Raw genomic sequence first — 21,969 nt, 5'->3', positions numbered from 1 at the left:
ATGAAAAATATATTATTATTATTATTATTATTATTATTATTATTATTCATAGTGTTCTGCCCAAGGGCAAGTCTTTTACTGCAAATCCAGCTTTCTCCAATGGTTCCTATTTTTCGTCTTCTCTTTGTCTTCGCATATGCTCCATATATCTTAATGTTGTCTATCATCTGATATCTTCTCTTGTCCCCAACTCTTCTCCCGTTCACCATTCCTTCCAGTGCATCCTTCAGCAAAAAGTTTCTTCTCAGCAGTGACCCAACCAATTCCTTTTCCTCTTCCTGATCAGTTTCAGCATCATTCTTTCTTCACCCACTCTTTCCAACATAGTTTCTTTTCTTATCGTCTGTCCATTTCGCACTCTCCATTCTTCTCCATATCCACATTTCAAATGCTTCTAGTTGTTTCTCTTCACTTCGTCTTAATGTTAATGTTTCTGCTCCATACAATGCAACACTCCACACAAAGCACTTTACTAGTTTCTTGCTTAGTTATTTTTCCTGAAGCTCGCACGAGATGCTCGTTTTTCTAATAAAAGCTTCCTTTGCCATTGCTATCCTCCTTTTGACTTCCTGGTAGCAGCTCACGTTACTGCTTATAGTACACCCCAAGTATTTGAAGCTGTCCACTTACTCTATTGCCTCATTTAGAATTCGCAATTTTATCGTCTTTATTTTTCTTCATATGACCATGGTCTTCGTCTTGTATGCATTTATCTTCAGCTAATTTATTATTATTATTATTATTATTATTATTATTATTATTATTAGTATTATTATTATTATTGCATCAATAACTGATATATGTAACTACTACTACTACTACTACTACTACTACTACTACTACTACTACTACATAAATTCCACAAGGGTGGCTGCCCTTCAGTAAGGGTTGCCAAAAGACAGCATACGAAACAAATAAAAATAAACATTTGTGTTATCAGTATTTATGGTTATTTTTTCAAATGGAAGCTACCCTTGGGAAAGTACTTGTATTCAATAATTATTAGTAATCAAATAGAATATAAAGAAATTTAGGTGTACAGATGATTACGTAAAATCTGAACAGAATATTTCATTACGTCTATAGCAATAATGTTCAAAATTTTAAAGGAACTCCAAAAGACCTAAAACATTCAACTGAGAATTTTGGAATGGTTCCCCTTCCTCCGAACAATAGTCCAAATACTTCAATCTGTCCTTGTATATGATAATAATCCCTAAAGTATTCAATTGTAGGGTCATAGATGGTCTTCTTTTCTTCATGTACTGCTACAGGTTGTTCAACTGCAGTTTCAAAGCGCACGGTGGGATCGATGATAATTGCTCTGTCATTTCCTCTATCAATGGCAATGATGTCAACTCGCCGTGAACTTCCACTACTACTACTACTACTACTACTACTACTACTACTACTACTACTAATAATAATAATAATAATAATAATAATAAACTACTACTATTACTACTACTACTACTACTACTACTACTACTAATAATAATAATAATAATAATAATAATAATAATAATAATAATAATAATAATAATATGAATTAAGTAAAATGTTATTGGAGCAAGGAAAAAAAGAGTTGATATTGTAAAGAAAATGCTGCATTAATTATCAACATGTAATAAAATAAATGTCAGCAATTTGACTATGTAGTCAGTAGGATGCGTAACCTTTGAGACAACCCCGTGTGCTCCTGGAAGTACGAATTACATAGATTGAATACGACTTTCAGATGCCTTAATTGACGTGTAATAAAACTGACCTGGGTATAGAATTGTATGTTTAAACATAAACACATAATATACTGATGCATTATTTGTTAGATTTTACGATTCAAATTTTGGGACGCTCTTCCAATAGGTGGTTGCTAAATGGGATGAATGATATAGCCTACACAGTACTTCAGTCATGATTAAATATAGTCGTAAGTCAATACTGTTATCCCTGTGGAATTCGGGGGAGGGAAAAATTGTCCATGAAGGTTGTTATATCTCTACAACCCCTACTCCCCCTTTAAAACATCTACTCGCCCCTCCGATCACTGGTTATCGCCAAAATATACGATGTTCATTTACTTGCCGGCAAGTTGATGTTTGTCAGCTGTTAGCCACCTGCTCGGCGACTGTCTGCCTTCGTTGGGGTATTTATGACGGTAACTCCAGCCCTGCTCTTGATATAACTATATGGACGTTCAACAAAGCTGTCTCTTACACCTACATAACTTAACATTATTGCAGTGCTTACCACTTCAGAAAGAAGCAACTACAAGATCGATAATTATTCTTTATTTGAAATAGTACTGTGGATGATGAGAAACAATGGTATGATGGGTAGTAATGGAGCAATAGTGGATAGATCTGCTTGAATCAATTTTGTAAGAAGAATAGTTTAAATTATATGAAATATTCATCATCATCATCATCATCATCATCATCCTTGCATGTACGTATTGGGCCTAGTGGCCCGTTACGGTCTCTTGCCAACGCTTGAACGGTCTGCCCAAGGATCTCTTGCCCACAGGATAGTAATTTAAAATTTGGCGTGGAATTCTAGAACGAGGCATTCTGATCTGATGACATGTAATCTCCAGTTTTGTCTGTATGTCTGTAGGTATTCCGTAATCGGTTCAATCTGGAGTTCTTTCATAATGTCAAAATTTTTAATGTGATCCATTCTCGTGTATCCCGCTCTACGACGCATAAATCTCATTTCTGCCGCCGTTAATCTTTGTGAATCAATATTACGAATCGTCCAAGCTTCACTACCAAAACAGAATATAGGTCTGGCCAATGTTTTATAAATTCTGGTGCGCGTGTGTTTCTGTACTAAGGTTGGTTTGAATATCTGATTAATTATCCCCATTGCTCTGTTGAATTTAATAATTTTCTCATTCAAATCCTTTACTTCTTCATATGAAATTTGGTAACCGAGATAACTAAAATTTTTTACTTGTTCGATATCTTATTATTGATGCATATTTTGCTATGGACTGGTTCCTTTCCTAAAAAAAAGCCATCACTTTAGATTTGTCAATATGAAATATTAACTTCATAAAAGTTACGAAATTCAGTAAAGAGAGAAGAAAAATATATATAAATATAGAATAACACTACATATAACTACATTATGGTACAAGATACACGTGACGACATCAATTTTTCAAATAGCACTACATAGATTAGATTAGATTTGATTAAAGTCATGAGTATTATACAAATACTATGGATATAGTCATAATAAAACAAACAGAGTGAATAAGATTATATTAGAAACATAAGTTATTAACGGAGGACTCAAAGTATTCATTAATACTGTAAAAGGGATGATTAATCATCCAGCATTTTAAAACATTCTTAAAATGTGTTATAGTTAACAGTGTGTGCAGACTTATGTAATCTATTAAACATAGATACTGCCATGGACATAAATTGTTTTTTAGTTGTTTCCAGTCTACCATGAGATTCAGTCAAGTGAAAATTGTATCTTGTATTGTAATTATGATGATCAGATATATGATAATAATTTGCTAAATTTTTCTTTACCTTCAGCAAAGAGGTGAAGATGTAAAGATTAATAACAGTCAGAATAGCCTCATTTATGAATGGTGGCTTACAGTGCGCATCATAAGCAGAACAGTTAAAATACGTAAGACTTTTTTTTTTGCAGAAGGAGAACATTAGATACACTAGAACTATTTCCACATACAGAAGTACCATAGGTTATGATACTATTGAAGAAGGCAAAATAAGCACTTCTTACATATGTTCTATTCACCAGTGATTTCAATTTGCTTAATAAATAAATAACCCTTGAGAGTTTAGTACAAACATAATCAATATGTGGGGCCCAAGGTAATTTGGGATCCAGTTCAATTCCTACAAGTTTAGCAGATGGCTGAGAGTTGTAAATTGTGGAATCACTTAATGTAAAGAACATATGTTGTGTCTTAGTCTGATTAGTCATGTCATGTTGCATTGATTACACACATTAAGACGAGTTCAAAAATGTATCTCAATGTTACCTTCCTAATCAATAACAACAAAACTTAACAAAAACGTACTTACAGTATGATAATGTTATGCTTTGAGAGTCACAGAAGATGTTCTAAATGGTGACCATTCACATTAATGCACATTCGAAGGCGTTCCCCGAAAGACCGTATGACTGCCCTGCACGTTGCTGGCTGAATGGACACACAAGCCTGTCGAATGCGTTGCTGCATGTCTGGTATTGTCAGAATGTTCTGGTACACACTGTTCTTTATAGTTCCCCACAGAAAGAAGTCGAGTGGCGACAGGTCCGGAGAACTTGCAGGCCACTGTACGTGGATTGTGGCGTCGACAGTTGTTGTGGTTTGTTTAGATGTTAAGACAGCAAACACACAACACACTACCTGTACGGACGTCAGTCGTCTTTCGTTTTGTGTAAGTCAATGCACAAGATGAATGGGGCACCGCAACAAACGACACATTCTGATGTCATTCATTCTGCATTTTGTTGTTGTTATTGATTGAGAAGGTGACGTTTTGATACATTTTTGAACTCGTCTTAATGTGTGTAATCAATGTAACATGATTAAAGTACATAGTGCTAGTTGAAAAATTGATGACGTCACGTGTATCTTGTACCATAATGTAGTTACATGCACCAAATCTCTACACTCATGTTAGCCCCTTGTTCTAACATAACTCTGAAAAACAAAAATTCCAATACCTATCCAAACAAAAAAGTTCTAATAGGAGCACAAGATAAATGGGACATTATGTATATGGGCGATCCATATTTATGTCCAACTTTTTATTACACTGTAGTAGCGAAACTAATCAGGTTAAGTGACCCATTCTACCACTAAAATGTACCGTTTTCCATACCATTAAAAGCACAAAAGAAGCTGTCATTTTATTTCACTTCATTGTGTTCTGAATACGGTTCGAAACATTTAATGTAATCAGAAAAATGTAGTGTAAATCTTAAAACATTAACCATGGCCACAAGACTGTCTGTGTATGATCGAACACGAATTGCTGCTGGAATGGTGTGGCAGTCCCAAAGTATGGTGCAGAGATGGTGGAGAATGGTGAAAGGAAGAAATGTGACACTGGATTACAAGACCATCGAGAGACTTCATGCCAACTTGATTCACAGTGGTTCAGTTACGCAACAGAAGGGTGCTGGCCGACCAAAAACGGTGATCACAGAGGAGGCCAAAGCAACCACTACTGAGGCCTTCCAGAGAAGTCTTAAGAAATTCATTCGACAGTACCAGCGGGAATCTGGTGTATCCTATGGGCCCGTGCAGCGGTTGCTAAAGGAAATGAATTGGTGGCCAAGGAAGCCACTCTTTGTGCAAGCTCTGTCATGTGAGGACTGTGATATCAGAGTGGAGTTTGCGGAGTCTCTACGAGCATGGATTCAAGAGGAACCTAACCTTTTGCGACACATTCTATGGTCAGACGAGAGGAATGTGGCCGGATGCCAAATGAAATGCTTGTGAGAGCAGTACAGAATGTTCAGCCACGTCTGTAAAAATGTGCAGCAAATGCTGGTGCTTACATCGAATTTTAATATTGGTGGAATTTTAAGCAATCCCAATGATTGAACTATTAGTTTATGTTACTTTTATCCTGTCATGTTAATTCATTTACTTGTGATAAACAAATAAAAAGTTGGACATTATTATGGGTCGCTCTGTATATAGAGTTATTTAAAACAAGTTCGCAAATTTGAATGGCTATAACTTCGGCAAATTTTTAGATTGTACAAAAATAAAAACATCAATTTATCCGTAAACAAATGGAGCTTTATTATAACAAAAAGAAACAAGACGTAATGGAAAAAGTTAAATATGACCAGTCTATCGCTTTTTATCGGTAACTGCACCAGTTTCCTTAAATTTATTCACCAGCTTACGAAATGATTTTACAGAACACAGTCCATTTCTCAATCCATGTAACGTTCTAAATCTTCACAATATATTGGAGTATTGACTATTGCATTCGTACTAGCAATGAAAGAGGCCAATACGAACTCGTAAAGACAAAAACGTTGTAAAAATTGAACTGTTTGTATCCAGAACCTGCTATTTTACTTTCAGTTATTTTTACAGGAAGGAGAAAAATTGCTGACATTGAAATATAAGAACCATTTTTTAAAATGCGTGCTTATTCTCATTTTACAAATATTTTATACCATTCTATGTACTGAATGTATTAAAATACTTCATAGTTTACCAACAATTCCTAAATTAAAATATAAGATGATAGATTTTTGCCTTAAAAATAAACAAAAAATTGAAGGGCCGGGTATCGATCCCGGGACCCTTCGACACCGTCGTCGTGTATAGTTCCTGGGGTAGCTCAGTCGGTAGAGCGTTCGCGCGCTAAGCGAAGGGTTCCGGGATCGATACCCGGCCCCGGAATAATTTTTCCTTGAAATTATTCAAACCTGCTTTACAGGGAGCTACTACCTGAAAGCCAGATTTGTATAAAAAAATAGAAGGTTTTGGAAAAGAAATTATGCTTTTAAATATCATTTTTCAGCGACACATATCAGGACTTGGCAAAAAATAACTTTATCTTTGGACTCAGAATGTAAGAAACATGTTTATTATTTTATTGAGTCAAATCGTTTTTGAGCAAAATAGTAAGTTTTCGAAACAAACAGCCTGTATTCTTTCTTAACCGCAATATTGTTAATACAAGCGTGATACAGCAACGAAATGCCTATCGAAAAAAAAAAACAATCCCTCTGAAGCATATTGGTATCAATATAGACCCAAACTATTAATATTTATATATTATACAGAAAATACAACCATTTCAAACTAGGAAATTAATTTAGAATAGCTTTATATTTATCACACAGATACAAAAAAGATTCACGTGCATTTTCTAGATAGTATAAAATTTAAAAAATAGAAAGGAAAAGAAATCACAAAAAATATTTCGTTGGCTTACTTTTAAAACCTCGTAACTACATCTGAGGAAATTGAACAAGAGATCAAAAGAGTCTTAATATAAAAAAATATTTACAGACTTACGTAGTGTTACTATGATAAGATTTTGAAAATTATACACAGATTAAGACATTTGGAAAAAAAATGGACTTACATTGTTTTAGAAGTTAGCAGACGATATTGAAAATTGTGGAAATTAGGTGGGAAACTCTTTACTACTGCCATATTTAATATTTAATTATTGTCAGTAACTATAAATTAGTTTTAATATATTAATGTTTACTTCTGATTGAGGTTCTCGCTGATCTTATGTAAGATTACATAGGCAATATATCTCGCTTGACGATGTGTCGGAGGAAGAACAATATTGTTTGTATGCATCTGAAGTCTGATTAGTGTAATATGTTGCTGGTCAACGATGTATGCAATGGAGAGAGAAAAGAACTGGTCACCCCACCACATTATCTCCTGGCTCAGTTGTTTCATGAGTGATGCCTTAGGCCTATTGATGTCACTCATCAGGTTCAAACCTGTCTACGGACAGTTGACTAAACAATATGAATATTGCTTCTTAAAGAGTATTTATCACACCAATTCTTAGTTTAATAAACTTTCTGCTTTCTTTATCTATCGGTATATTGAAAAAAGGAGATTCAAACTGATGGAACGCGTTAAACTCTAAACCTCGGATTCTCTGGCAAATAGAGTAAACTCCTGACTAGCAGCTGCGGCAGGAAGAACATCTATAATACACATGTACGGCATCCCTCATGCCAATAACTCTGCTACAGAAAAGAATAATAAAAATATGTCTTAATATACCTCTAGATTATCATTCAGAACTGTTGTGTTCAGAATTTAAGTTATTTGACTTCCATCAAATTTATAATAATGTATTATTGAATTTCGTACATAAAAAAATATTTAATTTAAATTCACATAAATATAAAACGAAAAGATCAGACAACATATGCTTGACAGTACCTAAATGTACCAAAATTGTAGCATATAATCAACAGTAATCTCACTAGAGGTTTTGATTTATCTAGAGAAAATCAAAACTCGAGTGGGATTTAATTGACTATTACACGATTAGAAGAAAGTATATAAAGATTAGAAGAAACAAAGTACTCCAATACAATAAAATATTAATTGGATTACGAAAATACAACTGTCTTCAAATGTATTATTGTACCATCTCAACATTACGCTAGATGGCAGTAGTGTTTTATGATTATGTTTTCTTATTATCAGTTGTGCCAACTATGGAATCTTAATTGAACTCTGTAGACGGTTACTAGTCAAGAAGGTTTTGTTGATTCAGTTTCATTTTTATTAAAACATTTGCATTCCACTTCAATCATCCGCATCCCAGTAATCAACGTCACTTGACAGATGATTTTCAACAAATCTTAGTATTAAACAATCTCTGATATGTGACTATCCATAATATCATATAGCAGAAGCTATAACAAACATAACCTAAATAATATAAACACGTGTTAGAACAGTTTTAATTAGGGGTGATTAAATAAACAAGAAACGTTTTAATTAACGATGATGAAATAAAAAATAAACATAAATAATTTTAAAAGAAACAATTATTGAAAGTAGATACAATTTTCAAATTTGAATGTTTTAGTGGTTGATGTTTCAGTTGATGTTATATTGGACGTGTGCGTAAAAGAAGTGAACTCGTTGATCTACATGGTGTATCCCTCAACTTATTCAGGACTTCAAAATGGTGCTCTTCATATATGACCAGTGATCTTTATTAATTCTTGTTCTTGAATGCCAATGCGAGTCATATTTGAAAGTGCTGTGCATCGACTGGAGTGGTTTGTAATTTTCTGTTGTTTGACGTCCAGACCAGTGCAGTTTGAAATGTTGGCAAACAAAGAAACAAATGCTAGGGTAGTGATAAAAATAAACAAATACTAGGGACGCTATAAAATTAAACAAATACTAGGGACGCGATAAAATTGTGCTATAAGCTGCCATGATTGGTTGAAAGACGTACTTTCGTACCGTTTTATTGGTCAAAAGTAGTGTGACGTAGTAAAAGTGTAATAGTCACAGTAACAACTTCGGTCCATGATAATAGCTAAATTCCCAAACATGCAGTTTGCTAATTAAAAAAAAAATCTGTTAAAAATTGCTGTTTAGAGAGAAAATTTAAAGTTCAATTATTGTGATATCTGTTTTTACTTCTTTTCCTTTTTACTTTTTATTCTGTTATTTGAAGGATTCAGAGCCATAGTGGGCCAAGCGCCATTTGTTAAAATGGAGAAAACAAGGGTTAAAATTAAGTGATTACCATAATTCAATGAAACATATAGCAAGTAGTATAAAGTGTGCACATTTAAACTAAATAATACGTCAATCTTCATTAAGCTATGGTATTCACTTAATTTTAACCATAGCTTTCTCTGTTATTAATAAATGGCGCTTGGCCCACTATGGCTCTGAACCCTTCATTTATTTTTATTTATTTTATTTATTTATTTATTTATTTATTTATTTATTTATTTATTTATTTATTTAACCTGGTAGAGATAAGGCTATCAGGCCTTCTCTTCCCCTCTACCAGGGGATTACAACTACAATATTAAGAATACAATTACAATTATAATTACAATTAATATTAAATTTACAGATACAATAAAAATCAAAGTATTAAAAGATTAACTGATTAATTAAAGCTAGACAGTTTATTGTAAAAGTTAAGAAGAGAGAAGCATTTCTCTTATTAAGTACAAATTAAACCTACTCTACGCAGTAAGAAAATGCTTAATAAGCTTGCTTTTGAAGGCTACTAAATTCCGACAGTCTCTGATGTCACTGGGTAGGGTATTCCACAAGCGCGAGAGCGAGATTGTGTATGATGATGAATACGATGATGTCTTATGTGTTGGTATGCTAGTATGAAATGACTTAACATTATGTAAAATGCCCCCTGAGCACGAGTATGTAACTTACACTTTCTGCGGTTCTAGATTGTTTTTTATATAAAAAAAGCAACATGAATCTTTGTCCTGGCAATAAAGTATTAGGCCTATATCATATTATTTAATAAGTTAATGGAAAATACGTTTCTTAAAAAAAGTTTCATATTGATGTAGCAAATTTCATATTTATAGCAATATTGCAGGACAGAAAAAATGAAATGTGGCAGCACCCAGATATCATTGTCAGTTATCCAAGAGGGTTTAATCGAAAACGTCCAATTACAAAGAAGCAGGCTTGGGTGCGGATTGGGATTGAAGACGTAGAGAGATTTTGTGACGCAGTTCTATTGAAAGTAACTTTATACTTTGTAGCTAAGCTATAGATTCTTGCCTTTCCAAAGCACAAAAAAGTGTCCGTTCACCAATAGCACTCAATTCTTGTACCTGAATTCTACTGGTCAGCCGTGATGAATAGCGTCCTAGTATTGTAAATATAAATAGCACGAGAGGTTGTGAAATGACATCGGGTAGGATCTGGAAGCTGGTCTCTCCGTCCACCAAACCAAGCTTCCCTTTCTTTGAAAAGATCCGATGAATGCTTCATATTTTATATCCGATTTGGAGGGAAACTTCACTGAAAGAAGTAACCTTTATCATACCTTACCTAACTTCGAAAATATTTAATGAAACCTATTGAATGAAGTCCGTTCGTTTCCAGCGAAATCTGTATTTCAAAAGAATACTGTGAAAGCTTGAGGTTATTTATATGAAAATAGAAGTAGGGGAGATATAAGAGCGTAGTTCGAAATGTCTATAAGGAGAATTAATCTTTTACGCTCTAGCCACAAATCTGATTACTTTTATGTAAACTGTGAAAAGGAAGATTTAAAATTTCATGCTACAATAAATGTGCATTAGTACCAACATAAAAAGTGAGACCAATCCGTTTAAAAGAGGCAATGAGGGCTATATATTTTAAGGATTGCGTCAAGAAGCAATGAGTGTGTGTGAAAATTTCTCCAACTTTGTAACAGTCAATAATATTGAAAAGAAAAAAATCCATACTTTTCTAAACTCAAGATGTAAAGGTTTAGGTAAGAAATATACCATCGTTGACAGGTCATCATCATTATCATCCCAATCGCCGTGACAATGCCAACAATGTCAATTCTAGTACAAATTTAATCATCAGTTTATAATAACACAGGACTGCGATGAAAAAACTTTAATAGTACATTATGCAACGAGCCTATAATGGTAGAAATTAAGACGCGAGTTTCATAATTTTCATACGAGTGTGTTAATTACCATTATAGTCAAGTCTCATACGACTTTTTATGCTCGACCATACTTCTAACTTGAAATTATTCATAAGTATTCATGTTATTCTTATCTGACTGAGGAGCGGAACTGACCTAGTGTAATACCTCGTAAATTGTGAGATGTGCGCAGACGCGAAAGTATTGATTTTTTCCGAGAAACAAATGTCGACATTGACCTTGATATAATCTAGAGAGTAAAATAAACATTAATCTCGATATACGGTAACCTTGAAATTGAATTAGACATTGAAAAACGAGATGACAAATTGAATTTATTTGAATATTATTTACAATTAACGCTAATTATTATAGTAACAGAACTAGTTGTCTTTCGATTGCATATCCGAGAATAATCGATACTTGCGCTTTCGTATTGCTACAATGGTATTTTCTGATTGGTGGAACACCTGAACTTTAATGAATAGGTGTACTTTAATGAGGTCCATTAAAGGGCTGCTACCAGATGTATAATTACTACATTTCGGCATGGTCGAGCATAAAAACATTTTAGTTGCCCTTTATGTATTTTTGTATGCTGAACCCACAAATGACATCAAGAATAGCACATCGCGCACCATTTTTTCACAAAATTATATTTTATATTTTATAATATTAATATACTGGTGATTTTGCTGCATCCACAACCAAGTGCTCTAATGTAAAATGTTGTACTAAGCTGTTGATGAGCATCAGAAACAATTTAGGATTACCAAAGGAAAAAGCTTATCTCTTACGCTTCAGATTAAAACAAATTAATTTGCTGACACCGGGAACATTTCTTCATTGGTGCAGGAATAGAAAAGAGGAATTTTACTCCCTACTTTTCACTAGACACTGTCTTAGTATACTACAGTGATATTCCTGGGTTGATACGAAAGTTTAATATTCAGTACGAAGTGGATGAATGGAGACTTTTGTTTAAAACTCACGTTTCAGCTCCGTACTGTAACATGCTTTGACTTGCAAATAAGAGTTTTTTCGATAAAATATTGCTGCTCCACAAAATAGACTTTAGCATGCCAATTACTTTCCTTCCGTCGTTTTGGGCCTATACTTTTTTTTTCTATTTCTAGATTTGAAGATCAATATGCCACCTTGATTCCAGATAGGAACATTTTGCACATTTTTAAAGTGTACTCCATCTTTCTGCAAATTTTCTTTCATGTTAGTTGTTAGGTATATGTTTTACTGCACTTTATTTTCAAACCTTAAATGGGAATACAAAAAAATAACAGATTTTACGTATTTATATATAACAGATTTGTTATATTTAAGCTATTTACTTATTCTTGTAGAGTTAAGGTTATGAGGCCTTCTCTTTCACACTACTACAGGGACATCATTTTATTTTTACTAACATTTTTAATATTAACTTGACTATACCTCTGGATCAACGCTGTTTGCTATCCCCTTCCACGACTGGAGTTCGATGATACCGACGTAATATACAAACAAATCACTTTACTAGGTATAGGAGGGAAGAAAAGTAGTTCATCCATTTACGTAAACTAGGAAATATTGCGCTTTTGAGTTTAATCATTTTCATTAGGTTTTTGTTTAATCAAAATACAGTGCAGTATTAACAATGAGTGTTTTTACTCACGAATTGAGCTGTCCATGTGGACGTATTCATTATGCAGTGTACATTATACTGTCTACAGCACATTAGCGTACAATATAGAGAATGAAGTTAAATTGAAAAATAATCATAAAATGGATATTAAACACATTTCGATACAGGCTTCAGTTCTAATGTGCATATTATCGCACTATAGCATATTGTACTTAATTCCAATTACCAGTTCTTCGTACTAGTAACTCATGTTGAAATAATTCTGTACCTACTGTATAAAAATGAGTACCTTGCGTACTGTAAATTCAATCTTCACTTCTGACCGATCCGAAAAGATAAAATTACTCAGACATACTATCTACTGTCCGTCCAAGTGGTTATGTCGTAGGGTCGTAGAAAGGAGGGAACTCACGTGACAGTTAATTACTTAACGAGGCCCTTTTATTTAAGTTATTTTAAACAGTTGTATAATATTACGTAGACGTCCAATTCCTAAAAGAAATTAATATTCTCAGAAAAGAGCTAAGACAGCCCAGCCACTAGCTGGCGAATAAAAGCTGGTTGGGGAAACCGGGATACGACGTAGACAAATGGACGACAGTACCTGTGCGAAAATGATTCAATATTGAAAGCTCTTTCGTCACTGGAAAATGCGAACATATTTTTAGAACGTATTGTGGCTACTATGACTGTATATGCGGTCTTGGATATATGTGGAAGACTGTTGAAGGGGTGGGAGTGAAGTACATTCAAAAACTCAGGTACAATAAAAATTGAAGTAAAAATAAAATGATGTCGCTGTAGAAGTGAAATATATAGGCCTATTGATACAATAGCAATAACAAATATATGCATACTATGATCGCAGACAGTGTTAACATAAATAATAGCATAATCGAAACTCATAAATTACGAAAACGATAAGCGATTTACAATATAAGAAAATGAAGGAGACTGATGGAACAGAAATACTAGTGCTGTTGAAAAGTAAGGACAACTGAGGAATCCGTTAAAGAAACAGGATCAACGAATTTTGAAAGTAGAAAAAAATTCGAAAAAGTTTCTATAATTATTTCTGTGAAAGTGTGATTATACTTAAGTTATATTAGGCCTATATCCCATCGTCGCCGCCTATCCTTCTTCAATAAATACCATTACCGGTACATAATTTTTCTGATGGATAAATTTCCTATATTCTTTTCGATAGTCAATTATCTGTCGACCTCTAAAAAAATGGTAATAGCGTTCTGATTTATTTTTAGACAGAGGCAAGGTAGCTATGAAGCACGTCCCTTTGAAGTCACGAAAGATTTGATAGTCTTCTTTGTTAAGAAGTAAGTTCATAAAAAATAATAATGCACTTTTCTTCGTAAGAGAGTGGGGTAATTTAATTATAAAAGAATTTCACAACATCGAGAAATGCTCGCCATTTGAGACTCTGTCACTACCAGTCTCTCTTCTAGGAAACGAACAGCATTCAGAGGAAAATTTTGTGAAATATATCTATAATTGCGAAATATCTTTATATTTTTACAGGCTTTTAGAATGACAACAAATTGTAAGTTCCATACCTCACTCCATTTTGAGTTATGAATCTTCTCAGTGCGCTGGAACAATCTCTTATTACATTAATAATAATAATAATAATAATAATAATAATAATAATAATCTGAGGCACGACAGCCTATGAAGGACCATGACCGACCAGCCGGCTGCTGGCTTCACGTCCAAATGCCGAAGCAGAGATGAACGTTCATCCAACCAGAATGGAGATATCGTGTGGTTAGTACGATTATCCCTCCCAGTCGTTATAGCTGGATTTCGCTACCTATCGTAACTCACCAAGTGCATCACAATCGATGGGCACTGGTACCATACACTGGCCGATTATTACATTTCAGTACTAGTACTAAACAAGGCTAATTTTAATTTACTTAGCAGAAATTATTATAAAAAATAACCCTCTCAAGAATAGCTTGAATTGCTGTTTATTTATTTCATTGGCAATAAAACAATAGTAGGCTTAAAGCAACTGAAGCAGAAGTTTCTATGAAAATGAAATAATAATCTTTCTGGCTTTGAAATAATCCTTGATTTACGAGAAAATTTTCTCAGCTACTTTTATTCCACAGTTACATTACTCAATATTTTCCTCATTCGTGAAATGAAGCTGGAAGTGGGTGAAGGAAGAATGATGCTGAAACTGACCAGGAAGAGAAAAAGGAATTCGTTGAGTCACTGACTGAGAAGAAACTGCCTACTGAAGGATGCACTGAAAGGATTGGTGAACGAGAGAAGAGTTCGGGGCAGAAGAAGATATGAGATGATAGTTGACATTAAGATATATGGATCATATGATGAGGCAAAGAGGAAGGCAGAAAATAGGAAAAATTGGAGAAAGTTGGGTTTGCAGTGAAATACCTGCCCTTGAGTAGAACAATGAGTGAATGAATGAATGAATGAATGAATGAATGAATGAATGAATGAATGAATGAATGAATTAAATGTCATGTTTTATTTAACAACGCTCGCAATTGTCGAGATTATATCAGCGGCGCCGGTGTGCCGGAATTTTGTCCCACAGGAGTTCGTTTACATGCCAGTAAATCTACTGACATGAGCCTGTCGCATTTAAGCACACTTAAATACTATCAACCTGGCCCGGGATCGAACCCGCAACCTCGGGCATAGAAGGCTAGCGCTATACCAACTGCGTCAACCAGGCTGACCGACCGAATGAATGAATGAGTGAATGAAAGAATGAATGAATGAATGAATGAATTAATTAATTAATTAATTAATTAATTAATGGCTATACATCCCGTCAAGTTAGGGGAATCGAATATCTAATGGATAACAAAAGAAAAAATGGAAGAAATATGTTAAGAAACGTAATACTGAATAAAAATCTGATTATTTTAAGTAAAATTACTCGTAGAAAATCTGTCCTGCTTTCGCTTTAATAATAAAAACAAAAACTTTCAGGATTCACCATGAGTCGTTCAAAGATCTTTACAGATCAAAAATTTAACCCAAGCCCAGCACAGCAAGTAAATAAAATCTTATTTGTGCCTAACTCGAGTTTAAGACAGAAAAAGAAGTTTTACCTAAAGAAAGGAAATGAAAGAAAAAGAAAATGACAGGAAAAGACACGTATTGACGAAAAAATACAGAAATTAATAAATTGAAAACACTTTAAAGTTGATATGACATTGGAAGAGAAAAGGAAAGTTGTTCCAGATTGAGTTATAAAGAAAAGAAAAGTGAGAAGACCAGAGACAACGAGGTTGAAACGCCTTGATGTCTGCTCTGTTTAACCTGCGATATTTTATACCTCTTGATAAAAGCGATACATCATTCAAAACACAAACTAATGCAGGATGTTCTGGCTGTACGCTGTATTTCTTTGGAGCAAGATAATAAATTAACATACATTGTGTTTTAGACCATATATACTTTTGGGAGAGATTTGTATCTGCTAACACAGTGTCCGTTTATAAAAGCAACTTCATTCAAATTTCTTCCACATGTATTTTGTTAGCGCAAACTCAAAGATATAAAACTAAAGAAGCATGTCAGCTACAATGATTGATACGGAATGGAGTGCAGTAAATCAGATCTCAAGTTTTCATCCTGCCTTCATACCCGAGGCCATCAGAGAGGAGTAGATTGTTCATACAAGTTTAATCCTGCAATCAAGTTCTCGGACATGTTCCAAATTCTATACAAGCGGTAAGATTATATTGACTTGAAAACTGTGTTACTCGTGTGTACATAGAAATCAAATTAAGATGCTGGAAATAACATGTAAATTAGAATATAAGCATAGCAGCGACTTGCAACACCACAAAGTAGGCAAAGGGTAAGGCGCAGTTTTGACTTAGCATGGGGTTTTCGTATGTTTGAATCCCATCTAAGATATGGATATTTTTCAGTTATAAATATTTCTCAAGTGAAATAACGTCAACATGTTGACACCATTTGTTGATATTCTTACGGCATTTTCGGTGAGTCCCTAATAATGTCCAATCCATCACACAATCCTTGTCATTCTTTTTTTAAAGATATTATTTCAAATTCAGTTCTAAATGACCGTTGCAGTCCATGTCGCTTCAGGGAAATTTCATAGCCATATGGCGTGTAATTATTACGGAACATAAGGTAGAGGAAGCAGAAATGAAAAGAAAGAAAGTCACACCACTGCAGAACTTCCGTAAGGGGGCGAAAAAGGTAAAGCAATACTGAATTCTTAGAAACATATTCTGTAACCTTGTTTCCGAATAATTTGTTGTGATGTTATCTGAAAGAAACGCGTGGCTTAGATTATCTGTCCGAACGTACAATTATTTCGTAGCGTCTTTCGAATTCTTCTACATATTTTATGCTTGTTGTAGGCATAAGTATTGTACGAGTATGTGATGCAAGTATGTAGGTACAGTGTGTGCAGTACGTATGTATTGTTTGTTACTGACGAGATGAAGAGTGGGAGGTGAGGCCGCAGAGGGGAGAGTATCAGTGATATGAATGCTTACATTATGTTACGCTGTAGCAATACTATTCATTAGAAAATATACAGACTTCATCAGTTGCTGGTCATTGCATTTGTGCTTAGGAAGTGAGAAGTGAAGCTATTGATTACAATTCTTACCAGATTGAGCAATTAATTATTAATAGTTACTTTATTAAAATGCGTTGTATTTTTTTAATTTTCATACGCATATTGTAACTAAATGTTTTCAACATGAGTAATAACATGACTACTGGGATGCTTAACTGAGCGTTATATGTAATAATCAACACCCAAAGTCTTCTCCTGAGTAATCAATTGTATGTATGTATGTATGTATGTATGTATGTATGTATGTATGTATGTATGTATGTATGTATGTATGTATGCATGCATGTAGGCCTATGTATGTATGTATGTATGTATGTATGTATGTATGTATGTATGTATGTATGTATTTATGTGAAGTGTGGATGTATGTTCGTCTAGGCCTACTAATAAATTAGTATATTTATTTAAAAAATTAATTAGGTTTGCTCTAAAGAGAGACAATTCTCGTTAGTTCAGAAACACTGAGACTGGCCTCTGACGTAGTGTAATGCTAGTTGATTAGCAGGAATTGTTACTTATTTCAGGCTGCGCGCGGGCGTGAGTTCACATCTCTTTTTTTTTTTTTTTTGGAATGATTAACCAGTAGGAATTTCTCTGAGATTTTCTCCAACTGTAAGGGAAATGCCAGCTATTCTGGGCCTCTTCTTGCCAAAATATAATTTAGATTTGAACAATTCCACCGATACTAGACAACGGTGAAGTAAGAATAATAAAGATTTATTTACCACAGTAATGGAGCATTTAGATTGTTAAAAAAAATTATATACACACTCCGACCCGAAGGTGGGGTTCGGTATGATTCCAGAAAATATAGACACACCTCAAATTCACTTCCACTACTTCCGCGCAGATTTGGAACTGCGTCTTTGCCATTGGGAATAGCTCAGTCGACCCACTTTGCTCTCCTCTAGGTCACAAATAAATTGTTGCAGAGGTCTGAAGGGCCAGCATTGTGGAGCACGCTATGTGCCGTGTAGTGGGTGGTGGAGACACCGTGTCCGTTGGTCGGCATGACACATTGCAGGCGGGAGGCGCAACATATGGCCGGTGCACCGTCTCCACAATGCTCCTCTCGAATCAGTTGTTGCTGCTACACTTCTCTTTTTAATTTAAGAATTTTCTCCTTTAACTTTTCTATATACCTTAAGAAATCATGACTCATCACAATTAGTTATCTAACAGCAGAATAGCCCATGATTACTCTTATTTGCTGTTCACAAATCAACGTTTAATTTATTACGGCATTGCCTGAAATAGTATGTTACGTGCTTCCTCAGTTTAGTGGCTCAATTTCATAGCCGCTTAACATGTAAAGAACGGATGTGCAATATATCTACAGTGTTGATAAAATGTTTGACACCCGTACATTTCTGACTTTCTATTGACCGTATATTTTTACACATAGGTTATAGTTCATTGTAAATATTAGTATAAAATAAAACTAAAAAAAAATCATGTTTCAGTCAAGTATGAGGACTGTAGCTCAAGTAGTTGGCGATGTATGCATATTTTTACATTTTTTTAACACCCAGGACACCATAGTTTAAAGAAAATAACAGTTTTAAGTAAAAAATTACTTAAGTAGGCTACGTAAAGATTATTTTTTTTAGTCCTACAGAATTTATCTGTTATGGTAATAATGGTTATTAGAGAAGAAAAATTCGCTCCGGCGCAAAGGATCGAACCCGAACCTTGGTTCTACGTACCAAGTGCTCTAACCACTGAGCTACGCCGAAGTTCAATCCATAGCACCGAATCGAATCCCCTCCTCTAGTGTTTTCCCTTTATAGCCTTACTCCTTGTTCGACATATGTGTTGACTTATTTATTTATTTATTTATTTATTTATTTATTTAAATCCACCACCAACAGAAGCAGGCTTTCAATTACAGGTGGCTTACATAGATACTGTACATACACAAAATACTTAATAAGAAAAAAAAAACAAAACAAACAACACAAACGAAAGAAAGAAAATAGATAACGGCAATAAATGCTAGAATATAATATTGCTGTTAATATAGTGCCAAATGTCAGTATAATGATGCAAAATTATTTAAAAACTAGAGTAAAAACATTATAATACACTTCTTCATAATTTAAATATCTAAGGAAATACAATTCTTTTTTAATATTGTATGAAAATTTTCAACTGTTAAACTGAAATCCAATTGAGAATCACAGTTTAAAGACAGAGAGTTGTAAGTATTACACATAACAAACAATGGAGAGTTCTTGAAGAAAACAGTTCTAGGAATGGGAATAACAAAAGGTTGCCTATGACGTATTTGTCTTTTTTTTTACTTTGAACTGAAGGAATTTAAGAACATCACAGTTATTCAATATACCGTCAACAGTCTTATAGAGTAAAATTTGACTATTTATTAATCGTCGAGATTTTAAAGTTTTATAATTCAATTCAAAACGTAACTGATTATATGAAATTTGCTTGTCATAAGACGACACGTGATGTTCTTTAAAATATAAATAACGTAAAAATCTTTTCTGTATCCTTTCTATTTGCATCTGATGGGACTGGAACTGAGGTGACCATATATAGGCCTATATATTGAATAACTTAGAGTCAACTGTCATTGTTAAGGCTGGTTCACAATAAATCGGAAACGAGAACCAGAATGAAAACGAGAAGCAGAGGACGTGAATATGAAAATTTTTGATTCACAATAAACCCAGAACGTAGACGACTATGCATATCGATATGTATGTCAATAACGATATGTAAAGTCGATATTACGCATTCTGATGTTATTTGTGTATAATTGACCAATGGCGTTCTCTCATGAGTACAAGGCAGCCAACATAAACACAGGTTAACCAACTTCGAAATTTCAACTGAAACATTTTATTAGGTACGGTACTATAAATATGCCCATGCATCTTTATTATCACAACCTATTTTAAGTCTACCATAACGTAAAATAATTAGAGAAGAAACATTTGTAATAGAACAAAAATGAATACAACAATAGTTATTGAATTGAAGCATGAATATGTAGTGTGTAATACAACCAATACAGTAATAAAATATGATTCGCTTCCGTTCGGTGTTGAAAGATGAAGCTATTGAAAGACACGTCATCATCTTTATACGAGGCGCGCCGCTTATCGTAAACGTGAAGATTTTCCTCAACACTCAATATTAGAATCTCATCAAATAAAACTTGCTCCATGATGCACAGCACAGAACAAAATAATGCATAGGTTATGTCACGGTCTTCTTGCTACAAAATATACGACGATAAAATAGCTTTTAGATGGCAATAGAATGAATCTAGTGGGCTGTGATCGGAAACGTGAACGCCAAAGTTGAAACTTGGCCAACTCTCCGTTCCCGATCCCGGGCTCCGGCAAGCTTTTCTTTGATTGTGAATGCTCACATTTAAATGTACACATTTTAACAATTTTACCGTTTTCGTTTTCGTTCCGATTCTCGTTTCCGGTTTATTGTGAACCAGCCTTTACTATAACAGATAAATTCTGTAGGACTAAAAAAAAATAATATTTACGTAGATTCTTCGCTCATCTTCGCCAAACCTTACAGCATTAGATACTTTTGTTGAAACATGGTAAGGACTCAAAAAAATTTGCAGTTTTAGGTTTAAGTTTTGCAAGACATTTTTACTAAAATGCTGGCGAAGTGAGTAAAAAGAATCAACCATTCTTTTTCTTTTAACAGCCAAAAAGTTTAATTTTGTTGGTCTGTATAATTGTTGAGAAAATTTGGGCGAATGGAAAAGTGTTCTGTATCGAAATCCCGCCAAGTCGGACAAACATCAGTCGCTCAATAAACCAACAACACGGTATCAGGGCTGACTTGTGAGTATATGACGGCCGGCCTATCAAAGGAGATCCGGTAGGAGAATTATTCTGGATATGTAATCATCCAGTGACATGCCCCGTGCAGCAGGAGAACCCTTCTTTGCCTTGTGTTATTAGCGATAATTTAGCAGTGTGTTGGCGGGTCACTGGACCGTCATTGAGAGAACTCTGACCTCCATCCGGAGCCATGTTGTTCTGGCCACCTTAGCCTTGAAACTTGAATGTTCTTATTAAGTCTTAAATGAATCAGCATTCATATTGAACGCTACAGCGAGGAACCGATGCATAGCTTTACTGAAGTCCCTATTCCCTGGGACAAGGGAGAGGAAGGCCGTTCGCGTCTATGACACAACACTCCCAAGTGACCTAGGTTCGATCCCCGGCAGCAGAAGTTTCAAAGTTTTTTTTTTCTTCTTCTTTTTTTTTTTTTTCGAAGTACTCCCGTTGCCCTCTTATATTCTACCAACACTCTTTGCCCCTCTCCTAAGTTCACCTTTGTTTTTCAATAGTTCATAGTAATATGCGTTACAAGAGCGGTATGTTGAAGTTTTCATGTTCGAGGAAAAGTTTGAAAAAGCGAAACGTAGTTGAGCCATTGTTTTATCTCTCGTTTTGTTCATACGAATTTTTAAAAAGTTCTCCTTTTTTCAGTAATGTCTTCTTATTTTAGGTTCCATGTCCTCCTATAGAATTTCTTCTATAAAAATA

General features: G+C 34.4%; 1 protein-coding gene and 1 non-coding gene across 2 annotated transcripts in view; one reads left to right on the top strand and one right to left on the bottom strand.

Moving 5' to 3' along the window:
* Nucleotides 1-21,969, bottom strand: part of LOC138695303 (uncharacterized) — a 94,548-nt gene that overhangs the window by 40,581 nt on the left and 31,998 nt on the right. The window lies entirely within an intron of this gene.
* Nucleotides 6,351-6,424, top strand: TRNAS-GCU (transfer RNA serine (anticodon GCU)). The gene has a single exon. It is a non-coding gene; the product is annotated as a tRNA-Ser (tRNA).

Source organism: Periplaneta americana, chromosome 2, assembly GCF_040183065.1.
Source record: "Periplaneta americana isolate PAMFEO1 chromosome 2, P.americana_PAMFEO1_priV1, whole genome shotgun sequence".
Classification (NCBI taxonomy): Eukaryota; Metazoa; Arthropoda; class Insecta; order Blattodea; family Blattidae; genus Periplaneta; species Periplaneta americana.
Note: the sequence above shows the minus strand (reverse complement) of the source record. Positions and strands in the feature narration are given on the sequence as shown.